Genomic DNA, 27,705 nt, shown 5'->3' with positions numbered 1-27,705 from the left:
CATCAAAATCCAAGCCACAAATCACCCGGAATGATTAAAACGGTTTTTGAAACGGATTAAAGTGATGCATGGTATATGACTGTTCATCACGACTCTTAGAGCTGAATTGGGATGTTCATGAGCATCTTAAGGTGTCAGGATGGTTTGTTAGACGAGGATATATATAAGATTCGTCAGAAACCGACACCCGAGGCTCAAGAAATGACCCGATGAAGTTTTAATGAAACTTATGATTATTGGAATTGAACTTATGTTATATGAATAATGATTTTCATTATTATTAAATTACTTAGGTTATAAAAGTAATTATTATTAACTAATACTTATGATATATATTTATTATATCATTTAATATTTATATTATGATTTAATTATTCCTATAATTAAACTTATGATTTAATAATACAATTATTATTAATGGAAGACTTATGTTAAGTATAAAACTTATGACATGAGATTATTATATCAAGACTTATAATAAAGATTAATTATTTAATTATTTATTATAAGACTTAGTTATTAATTATTTATGACACAAATTAATTTTTTTTTCGAAAAGCAAGAATAAATTAGCATAAGCCCACTAAGAGGAGGGGGGGGAACCCGTACAATGAGATAGGATCGACAATGAAACACACAAAATACGAAACACGACTACAACCAAGTTGCGGAGGAAGCAACTACAAAATGCTACGCTACACAAGACAAGATCATGGATTCGAGATCCAACCTAACCAATCTAACTTTCTATTCTTCATTCTATTAGAAATCCATTCAAAAGACTTGAGTTGAATCTCCATTAACCCCGTAGGACCGCTCCATGATGAATCCGAAAAAACTTTTTGATTTCTATTTTTCTAAATCAAATATCCGCACGTCCATTCAATTGCTTGCCAAATACTCGACCAAAGAGGAGATAAGGTGAAATGTCCCGTTCTTATTGATTAATCGTTGCGAGGTTTTGACCTCTATATGAGACGTTTTTCCAAGACTGCATTCATTTTTAAAACAAACCATAACCTTTATTTCATAAATAAAGGTTTAAAAAGCTTTACGTAGATTATCAAATAATGATAATCTAAAATATCCTGTTTACACACGACCATTACATAATGGTTTACAATACAAATATGTTACATCGAAATCAGTTTCTTGAATGCAGTTTTTACACAATATCATACAAACATGGACTCCAAATCTTGTCCTTATTTTAGTATGCAACAGCGGAAGCTCTTAGTATTCACCTGAGAATAAACATGCTTTAAACGTCAACAAAAATGTTGGTGAGTTATAGGTTTAACCTATATATATCAAATCGTAACAATAGACCACAAGATTTCATATTTCAATACACATCCCATACATAGAGATAAAAATCATTCATATGGTGATCACCTGGTAACCGACATTAACAAGATGCATATATAAGAATATCCCCATCATTCCGGGACACCCTTCGGATATGATATAAATTTCAAAGTACTAAAGCATCCGGTACTTTGGATGGAGTTTGTTAGGCCCAATAGATCTATCTTTAGGATTCGCGTCAATTAGGGTGTCTGTTCCCTAATTCTTAGATTACCAGACTTAATAAAAAGGGGCATATTCGATTTCGATAATTCAACCATAGAATGTAGTTTCACGTACTTGTGTCTATTTTGTAAATCATTTATAAAACCTGCATGTATTCTCATCCCAAAAATATTAGATTTTAAAAGTGGGACTATAACTCACTTTCACAGATTTTTACTTCGTCAGGAAGTAAGACTTGGCCACTGGTTGATTCACGAACCTATAACAATATATACATATATATCAAAGTATGTTCAAAATATATTTACAACACTTTTAATATATTTTGATGTTTTAAGTTTATTAAGTCAGCTGTCCTCGTTAGTAACCTACAACTAGTTGTCCACAGTTAGATGTACAGAAATAAATCGATAAATATTATCTTGAATCAATCCACGACCCAGTGTATACATATCTCAGTATTGATCACAACTCAAACTATATATATTTTGGAATCAACCTCAACCCTGTATAGCTAACTCCAACATTCACATATAGAGTGTCTATGGTTGTTCCGAAATATATATAGATGTGTCGATATGATAGGTTAAAACATTGTATACGTGTCTATGGTATCTCAAGATTACATAATATACAATACAAGTTGATTAAGTTATGGTTGGAATAGATTTGTTACCAATTTTCACGTAGCTAAAATGAGAAAAATTATCCAATCTTGTTTTACCCATAACTTCTTCATTTTAAATCCGTTTTGAGTGAATCAAATTGCTATGGTTTCATATTGAACTCTATTTTATGAATCTAAATAGAAAAAGTATAGGTTTATAGTCAGAAATATAAATTACAAGTCGTTTTTGTAAAGGTAGTCATTTCAGTCGAAAGAACGACGTCTAGATGACCATTTTAGAAAACATACTTTCACTTTGAGTTTAACCATAATTTTTGGATATAGTTTCATGTTCATAATAAAATTCATTTTCCCAGAATAACAACTTTTAAATCAAAGTTTATCATAGTTTTTAATTAACTAACCCAAAACAGCCCGCGGTGTTACTACGACGGCGTAAATCCGGTTTTACGGTGTTTTTCGTGTTTTCAGGTTTTAAATCATTAAGTTAGCATATCATATAGATATAGAACATGTGTTTAGTTGATTTTAAAAGTCAAGTTAGAAGGATTAACTTTTATTTGCGAACAAGTTTAGAATTAACTAAACTATGTTCTAGTGATTACAAGTTTAAACCTTCGAATAAGATAGCTTTATATGTATGAATTGAATGATGTTATGAACATCATTACTACCTCAAGTTCCTTGGATAAACCTACTGGAAATGAGAAAAATAGATCTAGCTTCAAAGGATCCTTGGATGGCTTGAAAGTTCTTGAAGCAGAATCATGACACGAAAACAATTTCAAGTAAGATTTCCACTCGAAATAAGATTGTTATAGTTATAGAAATTGAATTAAAGTTTGAATATGATTATTACCTTGTATTAGAAAGATAACCTACTGTAAGTAACAAAGGTTTCTTGATCTTGGATGATTACTTGGAATGGATTTAGAAAACTTGGAAGTAAACTTGCAATCTTGGAAGTATTTTTGATTTTATGAAACTAGAACTTTTGGAATTTATGAAGAACACTTAGAACTTGAAGATAGAACTTGAGAGAGATCAAACTAGAACGTTTGTAGGTGTTTTTGGTCGTTGGTGTATGGATTAGATATAAAGGATATGTAATTTTGTTTTCATGTAAATAAATCATGAATGATTACTCATATTTTTGTAATTTTATGAGATATTTCATGCTAGTTGCCAAATGATGGTTCCCACATGTGTTAGGTGACTCAAATGGGCTGCTAAGAGCTGATCATTGGAGTGTATATACCAATAGTACATACATCTAAAAGCTGTGTATTGTACGAGTACGAATACGGGTGCATACGAGTAGAATTGTTGATGAAACTGAACGAGGATGTAATTGTAAGCATTTTTGTTAAGTAGAAGTATTTTGATAAGTGTCTTGAAGTCTTTCAAAAGTGTATGAATATATATTAAAACACTACATGTATATACATTTTAACTGAGTCGTTAAGTCATCGTTAGTCGTTACATGTAAATGTTGTTTTGAAACCTTTAGGTTAACGATCTTGTTGAATGTTGTTAACCCATTGTTTATTATAACAAATGAGATGTTAAATTGTTATATTATCATGATATTATGATATATAATATATCTTAGTATGATATATATACAGTTAAATGTCGTTACAACGATAATCGTTACATATATGTCTCGTTTCGAAATCATTAAGTTAGTAGTCTTATTTTTTACATATGTATTTCATTGTTAATACACTTAATAATATATTTACTTATCATTTAACATAATTAACCAAGTGTATCAATATCTTAATATGATTCATATGTACCTAGTAAGACGTTGTTATAACGATAATCGTTATATATATCGTTTTCGAGTTTCTTAAATTAATAGTCTCATTTTTATGTATATAACTCATTGTTAAAATACCTAATGAGATACATACTTATAATAAAATCATGTTAACTATATATATAACCATATATATGTCATCGTATAGTTTTTACAAGTTTTAACGTTCGTGAATCACCGGTCAACTTGGGTGGTCAATTGTCTATATGAAACCTGTTTCAATTAATCAAGTCTTAACAAGTTTGATTGCTTAACATGTTGGAAACACTTAATCATGTAAATAACAATTTCATTTAATATATATATAAACATGGAAAAGTTCGGGTCACTACATAAGGATCGATTACATTTGCCTCGAAAAACTTCATTTATGCTTAGGTTCGAAACCGTACCTAAGCCCCACCATTTATAGACCCGAACCCAAATATCCATTACACGACGACAAAAGATTAAAGTATGCTCAATGGTTTCCACATCATCATCATCATCACATAAAGGGCATCTAACGGAATCCAAGTCTATACCTCTTTTATCAAGTTCGATGCATACAGGAATCCGCCTTTTTAATACCCCCCATATGAAAATTGCAACTTTAATAGGAGTTAACCGATTCTTCAAAAATTCTTCATGAACCAACAACCCCTTATTAAGAATATTGCCATCGATTAAATTTGCTAGCTTCTTTGTGGTAAATAGCCCATTACCCGCCAAATCCCAAATCCACGAATCCATAACCTTATCTTGTTTCACATAAGCATTTAGTAGCGTTAGAAGAGAGTCGAGATCATTACAAGTGCGACCCGAAGCATTGCGAGTCCATCTAAAATTGCAAGTCATATTTCGATCAATCCAAGAAACACGATCTTTTACTCTTGCTTCCGGTTCTTCTTCCAAGTAGTAAAGGCGTGTGAATTTTTGCTTCAATGGAGTACCGCAAACCCATGTATCTTCCCAAAACCTCATGTCCGAACCGTCACCAATAATCTTTGAAAAAGACGAAGCAAACTTGATATCCATCTTCTCGATCATGACACCTGCACGCAAAATATTGGACCACACGCTACTCACCCCTAATGGTCCGGAGAGACGTGTAGGGGGAAGTAGCCCATTAGAACCATAAATACTCTTAATAATTAAGACCCAAAGTGTCTTTGGCTAGATTTTAGCTCGCCAAAACCACTTTCCCAAAAGAGTAAGATTTTTCCCACGTAAAGACCCGATGTTTAAACACCCATCCTCATAAGGTAAGAGACACTCTTCTCATTTTACCCAAGATAATTTTGAACACTCACCGGTCCCGCCCCAGAAAAAATTTCTCCTAATACTCTCTAAATTTTTATAACACTCAAAGGGGCACGAAATAGGGAGAAATAATATAGCGGTAAACTACTAAGAACCGATTTAACAAGCGTTAATCTTCCACCATATGAAATCGATCTTGCTTTCCAATTGGAGAGCTTAGAGTTGAATTTGACAATCACGGGCTTCCAATTTTGTTCCTTACTCATGTTTACACCGACCGGAAGACCAAGATAAAGAAACGGAAGATCACCAACTTTTCAATCCACCCGGGAGGCAAGACTTTCGACATCTTCACGAGTAACACCCAAACCATAAAGCACACTTTTGTGGAAGTTAATTTTGAGCCCCGATAAGTTCTCAAAACATTTCAATATTTTCATTAAATTGCAAAAGTTTTGGTTATGCCACTCCCCAATGAAGATCGTGTCGTCCGCAAATTGTAGATGTGATAAATTGATCTTATCGTTTCCGATCTCAACACCTTTAAAGAGACCCTCACCACATGCTTTCTTAACTAGATAATTCAAGCCTTCTACCGCAATCAGAAAGAGAAAAGGTGATAGTGGGTCCCCTTGTCAAACACCTCTCTCGATATGAAATTCATTTGTAGGAGAACCGTTAACAAGAATCGAGATTGATGCCGATTTAAGGCATGCTTGAATCCATTTCCTCCACCGAGTACCAAACCCCATACTACACATCATATCTAACAAAAATTCCCAACTTAAGCTATCAAAGGCCTTCTCAAAATCGACTTTAAAAATAAGACTTTTCTTCTTTTTTCGCTTTAGATAATCAATAGCCTCATTTGCGACTAAAGAACCATCGAGAATAAATCTTCCTTTTAGATATGCAATTTGTTCAAAACCAACAACAGGGGGTAATGCTTTTCTAATGCGAATAGAAAGCATCTTCGCAAGGATCTTGTAATAGGATCCAATAAGACTTATGGGACAAAATTCATTAAGTCCTATCGAATCGTTTTTCTTTGGAACCAAGGTAATGAACGACGTGTTACATCCCTTCGAAATCTCACAATTCTCCCAAAACCAATGAAGTGCATTCATGAGATCATTCTTGATGAGATCCCAATGCAAGTTAAAGAATTTAAATTTGAATCCATCAGGGCCCGACGCTTTTGCGCAATCACATTCTTTAATTGCTTCCAAAACCTCCCTTTCGGTGAATTTAGCCTCAAGATCGTTTGCAGAATCAGGACTAATTTTAGAGATACCAAGCTGTTCGATGTCAACATGTTGAGCAGGGGGTTCGGGGACTGTCTAGGTGCTTCAGTAGTGACAGCCGCACCTGTGAAAGGGCTCGCACTAGTGCTTGGAATAGTAATCGGGACAGTAGCAGCGCATGCAGTGCCCAAAACTCCTTCTGTGACCGCATCTCCACCACTCATATGAGAACCAACAACAACTGTAGCTGGGTTGACGGCTACTGTAGCTTCAGAGGCACTAGTTGGAATGATATTATTCGCAAGATTTTCAAAACGCATTTTATTAGTATTCTTTTTTCATATTGCGTTTTGAAGTGATCAAACACCACTTGCTTAACCTCAATAGGATCCTCACTCCAATTGCCATCAATATATAGACCCAGGATGTTCTTTCTCGAATGCCTTCTCTTAAAAACCGAGTGGAAGTACTTGGTGTTTTCATCCCCTTCATGAATCCATTTGACCCGTGATTTTTCTTTTGCCATATTCGTCTTGATCATGTCTTTCTCAATCCAGTGTTTCCTAACCTTTATCCAACTAGCCCTCTCTTCATCATTTAAAGCCTGGCTTTCCGCAATCAATTCCCAATCACAAGCCTTCTTTTTGAGTTCTTTAATTTCCTTGTCGAGACACCCAAAAGTATTCTTACTCCAATCTTTCAATGCCTGTTTGACATTTTTTAACTTATTGCGAAAAACACAATCATATATACTCCCATCCACCCTGAGGTTCCACGCATCTTCAACGACCTTCTTTGAATCTTCTCCATGTAACCATTCATCAAAGATTTTAGTAGGTTTTGGACCATAATCTATTTCTCTATCTCTTAACACTATAGGACAATGGTCCGATAGTTTTCTTTCAAGTGCTAGAGCCGAGACGTTTCCCCAAGTGTTGTAAAAATTTTCGGAAACAAGAAATCTATCTAGCTTGCTAAACTTCACGCCGTTATCACAAATTCTCGTGAATTTCTTTCCACCCAATGGAACATCGATGAGTTGCATTTTGTCAATGAACGCATTAAACCACTTTGCCCTACGCTCAATGAATTCATAATTTTTCTTTTCATCTTGATATCTCACCTCATTAAAATCACCACAAAGCACCCATTCCGCATCCAGTGTACCTAAAAAGGATTCAAGACTCGACCACATAATCAATTTGTTAGCATCATCATGAGGGCGATAAATGTTTATTAGATAAGTAAGCTCATCCCGACCCCTCCACCTACCCGCAATCGCGATATAAAATTCACTAAAGTAGGATTGTTCTACTACAAACTCATTCTTATCCCAAATAATCAAAAACCCACCCGAATTGCCAATTTTCTCTTTTTGAATAAAATCGAACTCATTGGACCCCCATAAAAGACTAACCCAACTTTTATCTACCTTATTCAGCCTAGTTTCTTGAAGAGCAGTGATACAAGGATTTTCACGAAAGAAATTTTTTTGGGATACTTATGGTTTAATAATTATAACAAAATACTTATGATATGTGTAATATTTCATAATTTATTTAGGATACTTATATTATGATCAATAATTCATTATTAATTAATAATACTTATGATATGACTAATATTTAATTAATTAATTAAATACTTAAGTTATATCTATTATATCATTGATAATGCTAAAAATGAACATATATTTCATAGCATTATTCCTCAAGAAAGACAAGCTTTTAGTTGCAACTGTTCTATTTACAAGTGATATTCGTTTAAATAATAAAAGGTGAAGACAAAAGACAGATTCGACGAATTGAAGACGCAAACGACCAAAAAGCTCAAAAGTACAAAATACAATCAATGAGGTTCCAATTATTGATAAGAAGCGTCTCAAAATTACAAGAGTACAAGATTCAAAACGCAAAGTACAAGATATTAAATTGTACGCAAGGACGTTCGAAAATCTGGAACCGGGACCAGAGTCAACTCTCAACGCTCGACGCAACGGACTAAAAATTACAAGTCAACTATGCACATGAATATAATATAATATATAATTAATTCTTAAAATTAATATATATATATATATTATATTATTATAAATAAACGTCGGCAGAAGAAAACAACCAAAAGTGGCTCTCCCCAGCTGGCCATGCGATCGCATGGCCTGGAAGGCATAAATCCATGCGATCGCATGAGCCTCTTTTCCAGATCACATGCCTATAAAAATCGAGCTTTGGTGTAACACAAAACACATCTTTTTCTTCTTCACTCAACGTAGTATATGTATATATAATTTATATTTTAATTTTAATTTTAATTTTAAATCCTAATAATAAGGGTGTGTTAGCGAATGTTGTAAGAGTGTAAGTCGAAATTCTGTCCGTGTAACGCTACGCTATTTTTAATCATTGTAAGTTATGTTCAACCTTTTTAATTTAATGTCTCGTAGCTAAGTTATTATTATGTTTATTTAATCCGAAGTAATCATGATGTTGGGCTAAAAATATTAAAATTGGGTAATTGGGCTTTGTACCATAATTGGGGTTTGGACAAAAGAACGACACTTGTGGAAATTAAACTATGGGCTATTAATGGGATTTATATTTGTTTAACTAAATGATAGTTTGTTAATGTTAATATAAAGATTTACAATTGGACGTCCCTATAAATAACCATATACACTCAATCGGACACGATGGGCGGGATATTTATATGTACGAATAATCGTTCATTTAACTGGACACGGGAATGGATTAATAGCCACTAGAATTATTAAAACAGGGGTGAAATTATGTACAAGGACACTTGGCATAATTGATAACAAAGTATTAAAACCTTGGGTTACACTCAGTCGACAACCTGGTGTAATTATTAAATAAAGTATTAAAATCTTGTTACAGTTTAAGTCCCCAATTAGTTGGAATATTTAACTTCGGGTATAAGGATAATTTGACGAGGATACTCGCACTTTATATTTATGACTGATGGACTGTTATGGACAAAAACCAGACGGACATATTAAATAATCCAGGACAAAAGACAATTAACCCATGGGCATAATACTAAAATCAACACGTCAAACATCATGATTACGGAAGTTTAAATAAGCATAATTCTTTTATTTCATATTTAATTTCCTTTATTTTATATTTAATTGCACTTCTAATTATAGCACTTTTATTTATTGTTATTATATTTAATTGCACTTTTAATTATCGTACTTTTTAATTATTGCAAGTTTATTTTATCGCACTTTTATTATTCGCAATTTCATTATCGTTATTTACTTTACGCTTTAAATTAAGTCTTTTATTTATTTAATATTTTACATTTTGTTTTAACTGTGACTAAAGTTTTTAAAATCGACAAACCGGTCATTAAACGGTAAAAACCCCCCTTTATAATAATAATATTACTTATATATATATATTTGTATTTTTATAAAATAAAACTAATATAGCGTTAAGCTTTGATTAAAAGATTTTCCCTGTGGAACGAACCGGACTTACTAAAAACTACACTACTGTACGATTAGGTACACTGCCTATAAGTGTTGTAGCAAGGTTTAAGTATATCCATTCAATAAATAAATAAATATCTTGAGTAAAATTGTATCGTATTTAATAGTATTTCCTTGTAAAATATAAGCTATTTTATATACACCTCGCAGAACATCAAGTATTTTTGGCACCGCTGTCGGGGAACTTAAAAATTTAGCTTAAAAGCTGGAAGCGCAACGCTATATATATAAAAAAAAAGATTTTTATTTTTAGTTTACTTTTATAAAAATACGTTTTTGTAAAAATATGTTTTAAAAATTCAAAAATTTATATATTTTTAAGAGTTTGTTAAATATATAAGTTTTATAAAGTTTCTTTATTTTTATTTTTAGTATTTAAAAGTATAAATTTTATTTAAATATTGTGGTTTTTTAATAACACATCAAAACAGCAAAACAGAAAAAAAAATATATATATAAAAGTTTACGGGCTACACTGTAGCAGCCCAACCCATCTGGCCCGATTTTCTACGTCATGTGATCGCATGAATATATAACACACACTCCATGCGATCGCATGGAGTGATTTGACTCGTCTGAAACATAAGCTGTACGAAATTAGGGTTTATAATAATAATTATTATTAATTAATAACCCTAATTAGGTTATAATTATTTTATTATTTAGTTTAGTTTATTTATAATTTGTATTTTAAGTCTAAATTAGTTTTAATAATTTATAAAATTAATAGTTTTATAAAATAAATAATATAAAAATAATATTTTAATAAAAATTGTAATTTTTACAACTTTTTATATATTTTTATATTTTGTCCCTTTTTAATAGTTTTAGCGTAACTTTTGTATTTTTCGCTCGTATTTAGTTTTAATTCATAGTTTTTGCCATAGTTATTTTTATTTCTAGATTTTTAGGCCTTCCCGTAAAATCCCTTAAGTGCTTTTTCTTTAGACTAAGATTTAGGTACTTTAGAATTTTGCGACGCCTTTTTAAGTTTTAGTTTCTTTTTAAGTTATTGCCATTTGGGATATAGTTTTACTTGTAAGCTTTAATATTTTTAGAAGCAACTTTTAATTTTTAGTTTTTAGTGCCTTTTTAAGTTTCAACGCACTACTTTCTTATTTTTATTTTTCGACGCCTTTTACCTATGTATCAATTATCATTCCAATTAGTAATCTCAATTTGCGATTATAATTTTAAGTTAGTGATAGTAATAAGGTTGGGTTAGTCGAGTGTTTTTAAGTTCTATAAGTCATTTCTTTTTATTTCTTATTTTCCGACGCCTTTTATTTTTCAACCCTTTTCTTTTTCTTTTTCGACGCGCTCTTTTTCTTTCTTATTTCTCACTATTCTAGTTTTTAGGACATAGATTTTTATTCTACTTCTTATCTAAATTTCTTAAAATTACGAAAATTTATTTTAAGTGGTTAAATTGATAGACATCAAAATTTTCTGGTTCGTAGTAATAGTTGGATTTGTACGTGAACCGGGTTATTGGAGCCAAACAGTCATCAATTATATTGAGACCAAACGAATCCTGCCCCTCTGCTGCATCTTTTGGCTATTCGAAACGTGGGCAAAATCAGAAAAGTCTATTAATTGGATAACTTATATAATTTTTCTTTCCTTTTTAAAAACTAATAGGATATTCAGTGAATGCACCGAGCAAGACGTTCACCACCTTTTGTACGTTCACCACCTGTAACTAGATCAAGACATTTAGCAAATATTACCGCCGTTGATTTTTCTTTAGAATCTTCATCCAGTCGACCAAGTACTCCAATTCAAATTTCCGATAATCCATTTTTTGAACCCGACCTCACAATTGAGAATCCGGAGAATATTCAGGGACGATTCATAGATCCTGAACCATTAAATTTTCCTCCGGAACCACCAATCATTCAAACAGAGATTGTTGAGGAATGAACCATTAAATCAGAATCCTCTAGTGATTCCGATTCAACAAATTCAATTATGGAGAATCTAGAACCTTTAAGTATGGAAGACCGAATGAGAGCTAAATGTACTGGCCAAGGTCACGCAATTACTCATCCAGACATTAATGCGCCAGATTATGAAATCAAAGGACAAATTCTACACATGGTGACTAATCAATGCCAATTTAGTGGTGCGCCGAAGGAAGATCCAAATGAACATCTTCGTACCTTTAATAGGATCTGCACACTATTTAAAATAAGAGAAGTGGAGGATGAACAGATATATCTCATGTTATTTCCCTGGACTTTAAAGGGAGAAGCCAAAGATTGGTTGGAATCGTTACCTGAAGGGGCGATTGATACATGGGACGTTTTAGTTGAAAAATTTCTTAAACAATTCTTTCCGGCATCTAAAGCCGTAAGACTTCAAGGAGAAATTGCTACGTTCACACAGAAACCGAATGAAACTCTATATGAGGCGTGGACAAGATTTGGAAAGTTATTAAGAGGATGTCCGCAACATGGTTTAGACACCTGTCAAATAGTACAAATATTCTACCAAGGATGCAACATCACTACAAGAAAAGACATCGATATAGCAGCTGGTGGTTCTATTATGAAGAAAACCGAAACTGATGCTTACAAAATTATTGATAACACTGCTTCCCACTCACATGAGTGGCACCAAGAAAAAGATATCGTTAGATCATCTAAAGCAGCTAGAGCCGATTCTAGCCATGACTTAGATTCCATTTCTGCAAAGATAGATGCTGTCGAGAGATGAATGGAAAAGATGACTAAAGATATCCACTCAATACGAATTAGTTGTGAGCAGTGTGGAGGACCACATTTGACAAAAGATTGTCTCAGTATTGAATTAACAATGGAACAAAGAGAGAATGTTTCATATTTAAACCAAAGGCCTGGAAATAATTATCAGAATAATTATCAACCGCCAAGACCAATTTACAATCAAAATCAGAATTATAACTGAAATATTCCATACAACAACCAACAAGGTCCTAGTAATCAACAAGTATCTAACAATACTTACAACCAGCAAAGACCTAATTTTCAAAACAAACCACCACAACCCGATGATAAAAAGCCGAATTTAGAAGATATGATGATGAAGCTAGTTGAAACTCAAACGCAGTTTTTCACATCTCAAAAACAAACTAATGAACAAAATGCTCAAGCATTTAGAAATCAACAAGCTTCTATTCAAAACTTGGAACAAGAAGTAAGTAACCTAGCAAGGTTAATAGGTGAAAGAAAACCGGGAAGTTTACCTAGTGATACAAATGCTAACCCCCGGAATGAAACAGCTAAAGCCATTACCACAAGAAGTGGTACAACACTTAAACAACCTGAAATACCTGTAACTTCTGATGAAGCTATTCCTACTCCACAAGAACCACAACCTGATCAAGATAAGGAAAAAGAACCGGTAGTTGAAAAGGTTAATGAAGATAACACAGTTAAGGCTAAACCTTATGTTAAACCATACCAACCACCACTTCCTTACCCGAGTAAAATGAAGAAAGAGAAACTTGAAGCCGAGCAATCCAAATTCTTGGATATGTTTAAACAGATAAATGTAAATCTTCCTTTCATTGATGTGATTTCAGTAATGCCTAGATATGCTAAATTCTTGAAAGATCTGATCACGAATAGAAAGAAAATGGATGAACTCTCGGCTGTTACTATGAACGCTAATTGTTCAGCAGTGCTGTTGAATAAGATACTAGAAAAATTATCTGATCCAGGAAGTTTCACAATTCCATGTTTTCTGGGTAGTCTTAGTTCAATAGAAGCATTGGCAGACTTAGGTGCTAGTATAAATTTAATGCCGTATTCATTATACGCTAAACTAGACCTTGGAGAATTGAAATCAACAAGAATAAGTATACAACTAGCCGATCGATCAATAAAATATCCTAGAGGGATAATGGAGAACATGCTAGTTAAAGTTGGTACTTTAGTATTTCCAGTAGATTTTGTTGTTCTGGACATGGAAGAAGATTCTCAAGTTCCTCTCATATTAGGAAGACCATTCTTAAACACGGCTAAAGCAATGATATACGTGTTCGGTAAGAAATTGACCCTAAGTATAGAGGACGAGAGTGTTACCTTTTCAGTTGATAGAGCAATGCAACAACCGCAATCTGCAGATGATACATGTTATTATATTCAAACTATAGATTCACATGCAGAATTGTTAGAAGAATTTCCAGAATTACAAGGAATAGGAGAATGTTCTTTAGGAGAAGGAACTGAACAAATTGATGAAGCTGAAATGTTAGCTACACTTATAGCTAATGGATATGAACCAACAACAGAAGAAATTCAAATGCTAAAAGAAGAAGACAAATATCGATATAAATCATCGATAGAAGAACCACCGAAATTAGAGTTAAAGCCACTTCCAAACCATTTGGAATACGCTTATTTACATGGTGAATCTGAATTACCTGTAATAATATCGTCTTCTCTTACTGAAAATGAGAAATCACAACTCATTTCTGTGTTGAAAGCTCATAAACCAGCCATTGCATGGAAGATTCATGATATTAAAGGAATAAGTCCTTCGTATTGCACACATAAAATCCTTATGGAAGAAGGTCATAAAAAGTATGTGCAACGCCAACGAAGACTAAATCCGAATATGCAAGATGTAGTTAAAAAAGAAATTATTAAACTGCTAGACGCAGGTCTAATTTATCCAATTTCTGATAGTCCATGGATAAGCCCAGTTCAATGCGTGCCTAAGAAGGGTGGCATGACTGTCATTACAAATGAAAAAAATGAGCTTATTCCTACTAGGACTGTAACAGGATGGCGTGTATGTATTGATTATAGAAAATTAAATGACGCCACCAGAAAAGATCACTTTCCCTTACCTTTCATTGATCAAATGTTGGAAAGGCTAGCCGGAAATAGTTACTATTGTTTTCTTGATGGATTTTCCGGATATTTTCAAATTCCAATAGCACCCGAAGATCAAGATAAAATCACGTTCACGTGCCCTTATGGTACTTTTTCTTACAAACACATGCGATTTGGACTTTGCAACGCCCCTGCAACCTTTCAAAGGTGTATGATGGCGATTTTTCACGACATGATAGAAGAATGCATGAAAGTTTTCATGGATGACTTTTCAGTCTTCGGTGATACATTTGAATCATGTCTAGCTAATCTTGAACGAATGCTGATTAGATGCGAACAATCAAATCTAGTACTTAATTGGGAGAAATGCCATTTCATGGTTAAAGAAGGCATCGTTCTTGGACATAAAATTTCAAAAGAAGGAATTGAAGTGGATAGAGCTAAAGTAGATGTAATTGCTAAACTTCCACATCCCACCAATGTTAGAGGAGTTAGGTGTTTTCTAGGGCATGCCGGTTTTTACCGACGTTTCATAAAATATTTTTCTAAAATTGCCACTCCTATGAATAAACTCCTAGAAAAGGATGCTCCATTCATCTTTTCAGATGAATGTATCAAATCTTTTAATATTCTTAAATAGAAACTTACTAATGCGCCGATCATGATAACACCAAATTGGAATCTACCGTTTGAATTAATGTGCGATGCAAGTGATTTTGCAATGGGAGCCGTTTTAGGACAAAGGATTGAAAAACGATTTCAACCTATATATTATGCTAGTAAGACGTTACAAGGAGCACAAACAAATTACACAACTACTGAAAAAGAACTCCTTGCTATTGTCTTTGCTTTTGACAAATTTCGATCATATCTCGTTCTAGCAAAAACGGTGGTCTATACCGACCATTCTGCTCTTAGATACCTATTTTCGAAACAAGATGCCAAACCAAGATTAATCCGTTGGATCTTACTCTTACAAGAGTTCGATATTGAAATCCGAGATAAAAGAGGAGCAGAAAATCTCGCCGCTGATCATCTTTCTCGTCTTGAAAATCCCGAATTAGAAGTTCTAAATGAATCGGCTATACAAGACAACTTTCCTGATGAATATCTATTGAAGATAGATTATAATGAAATTCCATAGTTTGCAGACTATGCAAACTACTTAGTTTGTGGATTCCTTGAAAAAGGATTGTCGTACCAAAAACGAAAGAAATTCTTTAGTGATATAAAACACTATTTCTGGGAAGATCCACATCTGTTTAAAAGTTGTCCAGATGGAATAATACGCCGATGTGTATTCGGAGATGAAGCTAGTAAAATTTTAAACCATTGTCACACAGGACCAACAGGAGGGCATTATGGGCCTCAACTAACAGCAAGAAAAGTTTATGATGCTAGATTCTATTGGCCTACAATTTACAAAGACGCACACCTTCTTTGCAAATCCTGTGATGCTTGTCAAAGGGCCGGAAAAATAAGTCAACGTGATGAAATGCCACAAAATGTCATTCAAGTATGTGAAGTATTTGACATTTGGGGTATTGACTTTATGGGTCCATTTCCAAAATCTCATAATAATCTATATATTCTCGTAGCCATTGATTATGTATCTAAATGGGCGGAAGCACAAGCTCTCCCAACTAACGATGTACGAGTTGTAGTCAACTTTTTAAAACATCTTTTTGCAAGGTTTGGAATGCCGAAAGCTTTAATAAGTGATCGGGGTACTCATTTCTGTAATAATCAACTTGAGAAAGTTCTCAAAAGATATTGAGTAACTCATAAAATCTCCACCGCATATCATCCACAAACAAGTGGACAAGTTGAAAATACCAACCGAGCTTTAAAACGTATTCTAGAGAAAACCGTAGGATCAAATTCGAAGGAATGGTCCATTAAATTGGAGGATGCACTCTGGGCTTTTAGAACAGCCTACAAAACTCCAATTAGAACCACACCTTTTAAACTCGTCTACAGAAAAGCATGTCATCTTCCAGTAGAAATTGAACACAAAGCATTTTGGGCTTTGAAGACATGTAATCTTGATTTACATGAAGCTGGACGTCTACGATTAAGTCAACTAAACGAATTAGAAGAATTAAGACATGAAGCATACGAAAATTCGTTAATCTATAAAGAAAGAACGAAGAAATGGCATGATAAAAGAATCAGAAGTTCAAAAGAATTTAAAGAAGGAGACAGAGTTCTTTTTTTCAATTCACGATTCAAGCTATTTCCTGGAAAATTGAAATCAAGGTGGTCTGGACCATTCATAGTCAAAAGAGTTTTCCCATACGGAACGATAGAATTAATAAATTCAAATGGAATTGAATTTAAAGTTAATGGTCACAGAGTTAAACATTACATAGATAGTCCGATGGAAGTCGACAACGAAGTTAATCACAATTTCGATACCACAGCTAACTAAGTGTGAGGAGAATCAAGTCTTTTAAGGATTTTATGTATTTATGTTAGAGTTAGATTTTCTGTTTTCGTGTAGTTCTCGAAAATGGAACCCGAATGGTCTTTCCCTAGCAGACCCTAAAGAACTAGTCTTCTCCCCCCCATTCTGAATTTTTATTTTTTTTTAGGAAATGAAGACTGCCTGTGAACTAAACCATGGTCTAATGCTACACGCTTTGATCACTAAACGTAATAATGACACACTTCCGAGTGAAATAGTATCAGTAATCAGAGAAAGATTGGACGGAGTAAGAAAACAATCCAGATGCGAAGATAATAAGTTACAATTTGGTAAAGGAAAATCAAAATCTGCAGCGAAAAGAGGAGCACGACACCTAGAAAGATGCCACAAATGCGGAAAATGGTCACATGGAGGTAAATGTTCAAATAATCAAACCTATTCAAATACCGAATTTGTTACTTTATGCAGAGACGGACCGTTCATATGTTTAGAAGAAAAAACACTGAATGCTCGAGGTTACGCCTATGTAGCCATGGAAAACCAATTAAACCGACTATCTTATAAATGGGATAGATCATATAACTAAAGAATACTATCTCACAGGTAAGTCTGTACAGTTTTTATTTTTTTTAACCTTTTGATAATAAACGCTAATTTGTTCGCTATAAAGTATTAAATTGGTATTGAATAAAATTAGGTTTGGCGACCGAAATTATTGATATCATTCAAAAATTTATTACATCACTGCGAAATTTAACGTTTATTCTTAAGGTATAAATATCTTTAATCAATCAACCCAAAATATTTCAAAAATTCGTCATGAGTTAAATTAGGTCATGGAACCGAAATTACTTTACCGAAAAGAGGGGCGCATATTTTTGATAATATTTGATTAATTAAAGTGGGATAAAAGCCAAAAAGATTTTTAATTTTATTTTTTTACCATGTTTTTAAAATTAATATATAAATCTTAAATTAATATTGTAAACTTTTTAAATTAATATATTTAAAATTGTAAATATTTGAACAATTGATATTTTTAAGTTTGTATGTATAAAAACAAAAATATAATATAAGTTTTGTGTGAATTTTTAATTTTTAAAAAAAAAATTGTGAATTTTTAATTTTATGCATATTTTAAATTTAAGTTGTGTGAATTTAAAAACAGAAATTTACTTTATTTCGCTACGTTAAAAAATATGATTTTTAAAATTCGTCGTGAGTTGAAGACTAGGTCTTTGAACCGAAATTGCTTTACCCGAGGGAGGGACGAGAACTTTTATTATCATTATTTTTAATTTTATTGAATTAAAGTATGCCAAAAACATTAAAAAATCCAAAAATCTTTACTTTTAAAACCGCGCTTTGATTTGACAAATTTTAAATTTTTGTCAAGGGACAGACTAGGACATCGATCCGAAACACCCTAGCTTCTAAAGGAAAACAAATTTTTAAAATTTAATTATTTATAAGTTTTATAAAGTATAAGGTTTTATAAAAAAAAAAAAAAAAAAAAAGCTGAAAACACTGTTCCCGGATACCCATGCGATCGCATGGGTATTGCACTCCAACTCCATGCGATCGCATGGAGCTGGAAAACAGGCCTGATACATACAACTTGTTCTGTTCTGCCTCACACCAACACACACACAACACATACGAAAATACTCTCAAATCTTCATCAAAATTCACCAAAATCCACCGTAATTCGTCATTTTTCTTGCTCTAATCATGCCTAGATTCTCATTCTTCAGCAAAATGGTAAAAATTACACCCCTAAACTCTATAAATTCCTAGTTTTTGTGATAATTACCAATTTTTTTACGTAATGTAATTTTGTTAATTTCTAGTGTAATTAGTGTTAAATTGTTAGTATTTTATGCATGTATAACCTAGATTGATGCTATTTAACATGATTTGAAGCCAAAAACTTCAAAATTTTTAGAAATCTAGGGTTTGTGTTCTTGAGCAATTTGGGGCTTTTTGATATAAACAGGTTATGGCCAATTTTTGTCATGAATTATTGCTAAATTGAGTAGTGTAACATGTTTAGATAGTTAAATGATCCAAACATTGATCCTAAACATGATTTTTAGAGATTAAAGTGGACTTTTTAAGTCCAAAATTCATAAACGTGATTAATTTGATATATTTGCCATTTGAGACTTGTTTAATTATTAGTAATGACTATTTTGACATGATATTTGAGTTAAATGCTTATGAATTTTGTATACATTTTCATATGTGCTTATTTGAAAAGTGTAGAATTGTGAAAAATTGTGAAAATGTGTATAAGTTTAATTTTGATTTAACATGTTATAGTGATTGTTTTAAGTTGTTATTTTGCTAACGCTAATGCATATTTGGATGCACAAATTTTGTGTTTAATGTGTTTTGCAGAAAGCCGATACTGGAGGTTCAGGAGCATCATCATCTAGACGACCAGCACCAGCACCAGAACCAGAACCAGAAATGCAACACGAACAAGAACCACAACAGGAACAACAACAACAGCCTGATCAGCATGTACCTTATTATGATCCGGTACAGTTTGTTAATGAATTCATAGTATTCCCGATGAGGCCGCCAATAGAATTCCCAACGATTCCTGAGCACACTCTGCATCCTAATCTGAGATTTGATAGGAGATGGAGAGATTACGAGACATATCAAAGGAACAAATTCAAATTGGTAACAAAAAATGTAGAGGTGCCAAGGGTAATCGATTGGGCCCCTTTGGAAACGGTCCATCTAGCTGACCGTGTTAGAAAGCTTTTAGTTCAAAGGTATGGCAGTTCTTCTTTTACAGATTGGGAACGTCTTTTCACCATTCGTAGACCTGTATATAAGGAATGGTGTGTTGAGTTGATGAGTACTGTATCACTTGATACAAATATAGTTAGAATAGATGATAGAAGATTTCTTAGGTTTATCCTTGGCGGTAGGATGTACAGAATGTCCATGCTGGACATGGCCAGAGCCTTACAGATATATACTCCTGGTGAGTTGCTATTACCCGATTGTACAAATTTGATTCATTATGGTGAAAGGGTAGATAGTAACTTTGACGCTGACGCCATTTGGAGGCGTATGTCACATTTTGATGTTTTTACACGAGCAGGAGGACACTCCTATACACATATTGACAGAGCCGAGCTTCGTATTATTCATAGATTTTTGGCTAACTCGATTACACAAAGAGGTAATAATAAAGAAAAAATTACCTTACATGATTTATTCTACCTAAAGTGTATTCGGGATCCTAGAAGCTTTATCAATATCCCTTATTGTGTTGCTTTTTATTTATCTAAAATGGTAGAGGGAATGCAGGACAGGAGTATAATAGGAGGAGGTATTTTTGTTACTCTCATTGGAGAGTATTTAGGTGTTGATAGGAACCAAGGGGGTCCATTACAGCTTTGTAGAGAATAGGTTGAGCCCTTAGGATTGAAAGTTTATGTGGGTGCTAAGGTATTGAACAGTAGACGTAACCAGGCAGTACCCTATGAGGGATCTCATCCTCAGGTAGAGAGAGGCTCAGATGAGGAAATGGAGGAGGCGGAAGACATTAGGGATGTCTTTCGAGATGCTATTCTTGACGTTCACGTTCGTATAGATGAGGAAACAATGACGAATGCGGCTAGTCATAGTATGTATGAGCAGTGGAACTCCGAGCGAGTATACAAGGATTACAGGCGACGCCAACACGATAGCTGGTTAGTTCATCAGCACCAAATCATGAGCCAGCTATCATATCAGGTACCAAATAACTATGTACCTACTCGACCTGCTCATTTTCCGCCACACAGCCCCGATATCCGACCACCCTTTAACCGGTATGACTATAATCAAGCCTATCAGAACACCTATAACCAACAATGGAACCCACCTGACGAGATGAACTGGAACCCATATCCAGACTGATTTAGTTCCATTTTGTTATTTATATGATTTTTATGTTTTTATCTTTTTACTTATTCATGTTTAAACTTATGTTATTGAATATACTTATGTAATCTTTATCATTTTTATTATTATTGTGTACTAATATTTCACATTTAGGATTTGAAAGTGGGATATTAAGTCCCATTTCAAATTGCCATGCATGTTTATATTTGTATGTATGTATATGGTAAATTGTACAAAACAGGGTAAAACAGCGATTTTCAAAGACTGGCATTAAGTTCAGTAAAAGCTACTAATTTTGACGACAAGATAAATGTGATGTAACAACAGACGGAATGGACAAATGATATGTACCATTTATCATTCAGCAAACAAACGCCAATATGTTTGTAAACTTTGGTAAAATTTAATCATTTCTACGCTAATTATCCTCAACAATTTAAATTGTTACTGATTTCTTGCAAATGAGGGCATTGCAAGATCTTAAGTGTGGGAAGGGGTTAAATTCTTTCAGATTTTAAAATTTTTACTTTATACACTTGGTTACCATTAGAAATACTAGTAAAGTAGCAGTTGTATTAGAATCTAGTGCTCTCTGATAAAGAACAGCCCTAGTCTTATATACTGACTACCCAATTCTAGTAAAATTTTTCAAAATTTTCAATTAAATGAACTCAAAATCATGTAAACGATAAAACTAGGTGTTAACACCGAAATTATTGTTACCTCGGAAAGGACATAAATTGAGAAACAAACCAAAATGTTAAAATTCATTTAAAATGGAATAGAGGACAATAAAAAGGAAAATAAAAGCCAAGTGTGGGAAATTTTCACCGAGTTATTTAAAATACGTATCACATATTTTTGTACAAATAATTGAAAATACTTTTGTTTTGGACAATAATTAACTGTTTTACCCGATGAAAGAAAAGAAGAGATGGATCTACACAATGAATCAATTCCATCATTAAAAGGAAGTAAAGTCTTTCGAAAAAGACACGCGCTTCTTGATTTAGGTCATGAAGTTGTCGTCCAGACCAGCTGTAGGTTGGCGAAAAATCTAGAAAAGTCATCACTAAAATCAGCAGGAAATCCACGGACCTCAGCATAAAACAGGGTCGTCAAGTGGTCAGATTTATCCTAACCATGAGAAGGATTTATCTCATACAATGGGGGGGCACCGTGCAAATTAGCTTGATAAGACTAATGAATCAGATCCCCAGAAAGGATAATCTCCTTAAAAATTAAAAATCAGCTTTTAAGACTGATATTACTCAATCCTTGAGATTGACCTTAAAGATTGAGAATTCAAACTCATGGAATTCAATGATATCTAAACTCGAGCTTGAACGAGAAAATATTTTGATAAAATTACAAACCGATTTGTTTTTTGAAAACCCATTTTCAATGCGTTCATTACCATTGAACGTAAAATCCTAAGAATTCACCTAGAATCCATTAGGTCACCTGAACCAAATCGGGTGTCAACCGTAAGAATGGTGGTTGCATAGCATGGTCGAAGACAGGACCTTGTGCCAGACCGAAAAATCATAAGGGTGAGATTTACTATTGCTCCTACATAGGATAGTAATTGCGTCTGACACGTTATAGACCATAATTAAAAGCACGTCAGGGGACATTGCCTTAACAGTTGCTTGTTCAACGCTTTCCTTTATAACCGGACGGTAGTTTACCGAAAGGTAATATACGGAGCAAGTATACTGGATGTGTTGCTTTCCTAATACAAGGTTAGCAAGTGGGTGACACAAAACCACAAGTTTTGAGCTAAAATTTTCAAATCTGAAACCCACCAAGCCCACAAAAATATTTTGCAAACACCGGTGAAGGGTTATTCCGGAAAACTTATCTAGGGTAAAAAACTAGATTTAATTTTCAAAAGATCAAATGTTTTCATAAAGATCCAATTTCCTTAATGGATCTAAATTTTATAGTCATGTGGGACTGTAAACCACATCGTTACTACCATTGTTTATACCGCCGTATTGAAATCACTGATGTACAAAGTGTGAAGAATAAAGAAGTGATTCTAGTATTTCAAGACTATATTGCTTGAGGACAAGCAACGCTCAAGTGTGGGAATATTTGATAATGCTAAAAAAGAACATATATTTCATAGCATTATTCCTCAAGAAAGACAAGCTTTTAGTTGCAACTGTTCTATTTACAAGTGATATTCGTTTAAATAATAAAAGGTGAAGACAAAAGACAGATTCGACGAATTGAAGATGCAAACGACCAAAAAGCTCAAAAGTACAAAATACAATCAATGAGGTTCCAATTATTGATAAGAAACTTCTCAAAATTACAAGAGTACAAGATTCAAAACGCAAAGTACAAGATATTAAATTGTACGCAAGGACGTTCGAAAATCCGGAACCGGGACCAGAGTCAACTCTCAACGCTCGACGCAACGGACTAAAAATTACAAGTCAACTATGCACATGAATATAATATAATATATAATTAATTCTTAAAATTAATATATATATTATATTATTATAAATAAACGTCGGCAGAAGAAAACAACCAAAAGTAGCTTTCCCCAGCTGGCCATGCGATCGCATGGCCTGGAAGGCATAAATCCATGCGATCACATGAGCCTCTTTTCCAGATCACATGCCTATAAAAATCGAGCTTTGGTGTAACACAAAACACATCTTTTTCTTCTTCACTCAACGTAGTATATGTATATATAATTTATATTTTAATTTTAATTTTAATTTTAAATCCTAATAATAAGGGTGTGTTAGCGAATGTTGTAAGTGTGTAAGTCGAAATTCTGTCCGTGTAACGCTACGCTATTTTTAATCATTGTAAGTTATGTTCAACCTTTTTAATTTAATGTCTCGTAGCTAAGTTATTATTATGTTTATTTAATCCGAAGTAATCATGATGTTGGGCTAAAAATATTAAAATTGGATAATTGGGCTTTGTACCATAATTGGGGTTTGGAAAAAAGAACGACACTTGTGGAAATTAAACTATGGGCTATTAATGGGCTTTATATTTGTTTAACTAAATGATAGTTTGTTAATGTTAATATAAAGATTTACAATTGAACGTCCCTATAAATAACCATATACACTCAATCGGACACGATGGGCGGGATATTTATATGTACGAATAATCGTTCATTTAACCGGACACGGGAATGGATTAATAGCCACTAGAATTATTAAAACAGGGGTGAAATTATGTACAAGGACACTTGGCATAATTGATAACAAAGTATTAAAACCTTGGGTTACACTCAGTCGACAACCTGGTGTAATTATTAAACAAAGTATTAAAATCTTGTTACAGTTTAAGTCCCAAATTAGTTGGAATATTTAACTTCGGGTATAAGGATAATTTGACGAGGATACTCGCACTTTATATTTATGACTGATGGACTGTTATGGACAAAAACCAGACGGACATATTAAATAATCCAGGACAAAGGACAATTAACCCATGGGCATAAAACTAAAATCAACACGTCAAACATCATGATTACGGAAGTTTAAATAAGTATAATTCTTTTATTTCATATTTAATTTCCTTTATTTTATATTTAATTGCACTTCTAATTATAGCACTTTTATTTATTGTTATTATATTTAATTGCACTTTTAATTATCGTACTTTTTAATTATCGCAAGTTTATTTTATCGCACTTTTATTATTCGCAATTTCATTATCGTTATTTACTTTACGCTTTAAATTAAGTCTTTTATTTATTTAATATTTTACATTTTGTTTTAACTGCGACTAAAGTTTTTAAAATCGACAAACCGGTCATTAAACGGTAAAAACCCCCTTTATAATAATAATATTACTTATATATATATTTGTATTTTTATAAAATAAAACTAATATAGCGTTAAGCTTTGATTAAAAGATTTTCCCTGTGGAACGAACCAGACTTACTAAAAATTACACTACTGTACGATTAGGTACACTGCCTATAAGTGTTGTAGCAAGGTTTAAGTATATCCATTCAATAAATAAATAAATATCTTGAGTAAAATTGTATCGTATTTAATAGTATTTCCTTGTAAAATATAAGCTATTTTATATACACCTCGCAGAACATCAATCATTTAAACTTATATTAATTTTATAGTTCAATTTAATTTAATTAAACTTATGATATGACTAGTTTATACAAATATTATTTTAAATAATATTATAACTAATATTATTAATATGATTTACACTTTAAACTTCAAGGTTGACTAAGTTTGACCAAGGTTGACTTGAGTTGACTTTTGAGTTGACTTTTGAGTTGACTTTGACTTTCAGTTGACTTTTGTTGACTTTTCTAAAGGAGGAAAATTTCTAATTATAGAAACTTTCCAAAAATAGAAACTTTCTAAAAATAGAAACTTTCCAAAAATGGAAACTTACTAAATATAGAAACTTTCTAAAAATACAAAGTACGCATTATACGTTGTCCTGATCATACCGAATCATACTAATTGATGTTCCTTGCTTTACTACAACAAGTACTATGGTTAACATACTAAGACTTGACCTAAGTTAGTTATTTATATCGACCTGCTTTATTTTTAGGACGGAGTTATGATCATTCTTGATCATTTACCTTTGCTGTTCGCATACCTGTTTCCTTTTTGCTTCGTTTATTTAAGGTGAGTTATAGTCCCGTTTTTCATACTATTTTAAAGTATTTTTGCGATGAGATTACATGCAACTTTTGTTTTACATTTAGACACAAGTGAAAATTAATTTAAATTATTCATTGTGAGTTGAACGAAAATATTCCCTAATCTGGTAATTGTCATCACTGGTTTTTACAGTGAACGCGAATCCTATGGATAGATCTACCGGGCTTGACAATCCCATTTCGTGCTAGTCGCGCTAGCAATTTATAAACAGAATGTATTAGTACTTTGTATTTTTTTGAAGATACACATGTTCAGTATATATTGTTGTATATTAAGGGTAATGATTGGTTAAGTGGTTACCAGGTGTAACACCCATTTTTCTAGTTACATCACATGGAACGCCTTACGATGTCCAAATGTATGTATTTGATCTTTAGAATGTATATACTTGGTTGCGTGTGTGGTTAAATGAATTAAGAAATGAGTTTGGGGTGCTTACTGGTAACCTGTCGCGTTTTGATGTGGTGTATCGTGTTTTGAACCATCGCGGAACAAGACAAAGTTGATTGAAACGCGACAACTTGAGAACCCTAACTCCTGATGAAACTGTCGCATTTGGGTTGTGTTTATCGCGTTCTGGTTTAGGTTGTCGCGAGACGCGACGTATTGTCGTGAAACGCGACGCGTCGCCAGATCTGGTTCTTCCCTACTCGTTTTAGTGGATAGTTTTGGGGGTGTTTTGGTCTTTTCACTCTATGGACGGTTTGGGAACATAAAAGCTGATACCAAACTTATCCTTATCACATTTACACTCTTTCACCTACACACTTAAAGTCTAGAGAGTGAGAGAATTAGAGTTTTAGAGTGAGAGAGCTCACTTTAGGGAGGAAGAAGACCAAATCTTGCCCGAGTCCAAGTTTTAAAGTTGTTCCCGACATCTCTAGCTATGTTTTGGTGGTAGTGGTAAGTTTTAACTCCGAGTTTTGAGTTCAATTTGATTTATAGCTAGGGTTTATTCATGTGTGACTTGTAAGACCCATTTGAGGGTTAAATGGGTGAATTTGGGTAAACTTGATGTATGGAAACCCTAAGGGTTGTGATCTAGGGTTTAGTCTTTTCATTTGGTGTTTATGGAGTTGATGGTGTTGTTGAATCACTAACACACTTATGTGTTAGTGAAAGACTTGCTAATGGGTTCAAGTTTGACCCAATTATGGGTCTTAACTTTAAAAGGAGTCAAATGAGCAATGGTTGACCTAGTTGGGCAAGATGGGTATGAAAATATCCTAAATTTGTGTTAGTTGGTGTTATTGGACTTTAATCACTAGCTTTTAGTGATTAATGATAAGTATTGACTTTGGATGGGCGGTTTTTGTGTAAATGGGCCATTTAATGCATTTGGGTCATTAAATGCACAAGAGTTAAGTGTTGGTGGCAAGTCCAACTAGTTTGTATGTTGATTGGATACTTAATGTATTAGGTACTTTGCTTTGAAGCTTGCGGAAGTGTTTAATCATCACCGAAGTGATAAGGTGAGTGGAATAATTATACGTGTATGTATATGATGTATCTATTTGTGTAGCGAGATGTGAAGTGTCGAAGTGTTAAGACGCCACATTTCACGTGACGAGTGAAGTGTCGAAGTGTTAAGACACCACTCCGGAATGTTTGAAGGTGAAGCATCGAGGTGTTAAGATGCCACTCGGGAGTGAAGTGTCGAGTTGTTAAGACACCACTCCGGAACGTTTGATGGGTGAAGCATCGAGGTGCTAAGATGCCACTCGGGGGTGAAGTATCGAGGTGTTAAGATGCCACAATCCTAATGCTCGAGATTATCATGCAAAAGTCAACAAAAGTCAATTTGACCCAAAATGACTTCCAAAATCTATACATGTTTATTATATACATAAATATAGTCGTTATATATATTTAAA

The 27,705-nt window shown here is 33.3% G+C and overlaps 1 non-coding gene across 1 annotated transcript; it reads right to left on the bottom strand.

Annotated features, from left to right (window-relative positions):
- Nucleotides 1-12,341: 12,341 nt before the first annotated feature.
- LOC139865112 (small nucleolar RNA R71) lies at nt 12,342-12,448 on the bottom strand. Its single transcript, XR_011764638.1, has one exon. It is a non-coding gene; the product is annotated as a small nucleolar RNA R71 (small nucleolar RNA).
- Nucleotides 12,449-27,705: the final 15,257 nt, after the last annotated feature.

Source organism: Rutidosis leptorrhynchoides, chromosome 8 (assembly GCF_046630445.1).
Source record: "Rutidosis leptorrhynchoides isolate AG116_Rl617_1_P2 chromosome 8, CSIRO_AGI_Rlap_v1, whole genome shotgun sequence".
NCBI classification, from domain to species: domain Eukaryota; kingdom Viridiplantae; phylum Streptophyta; class Magnoliopsida; order Asterales; family Asteraceae; genus Rutidosis; species Rutidosis leptorrhynchoides.
This window is presented reverse-complemented; position numbering and strand designations above follow the sequence as displayed.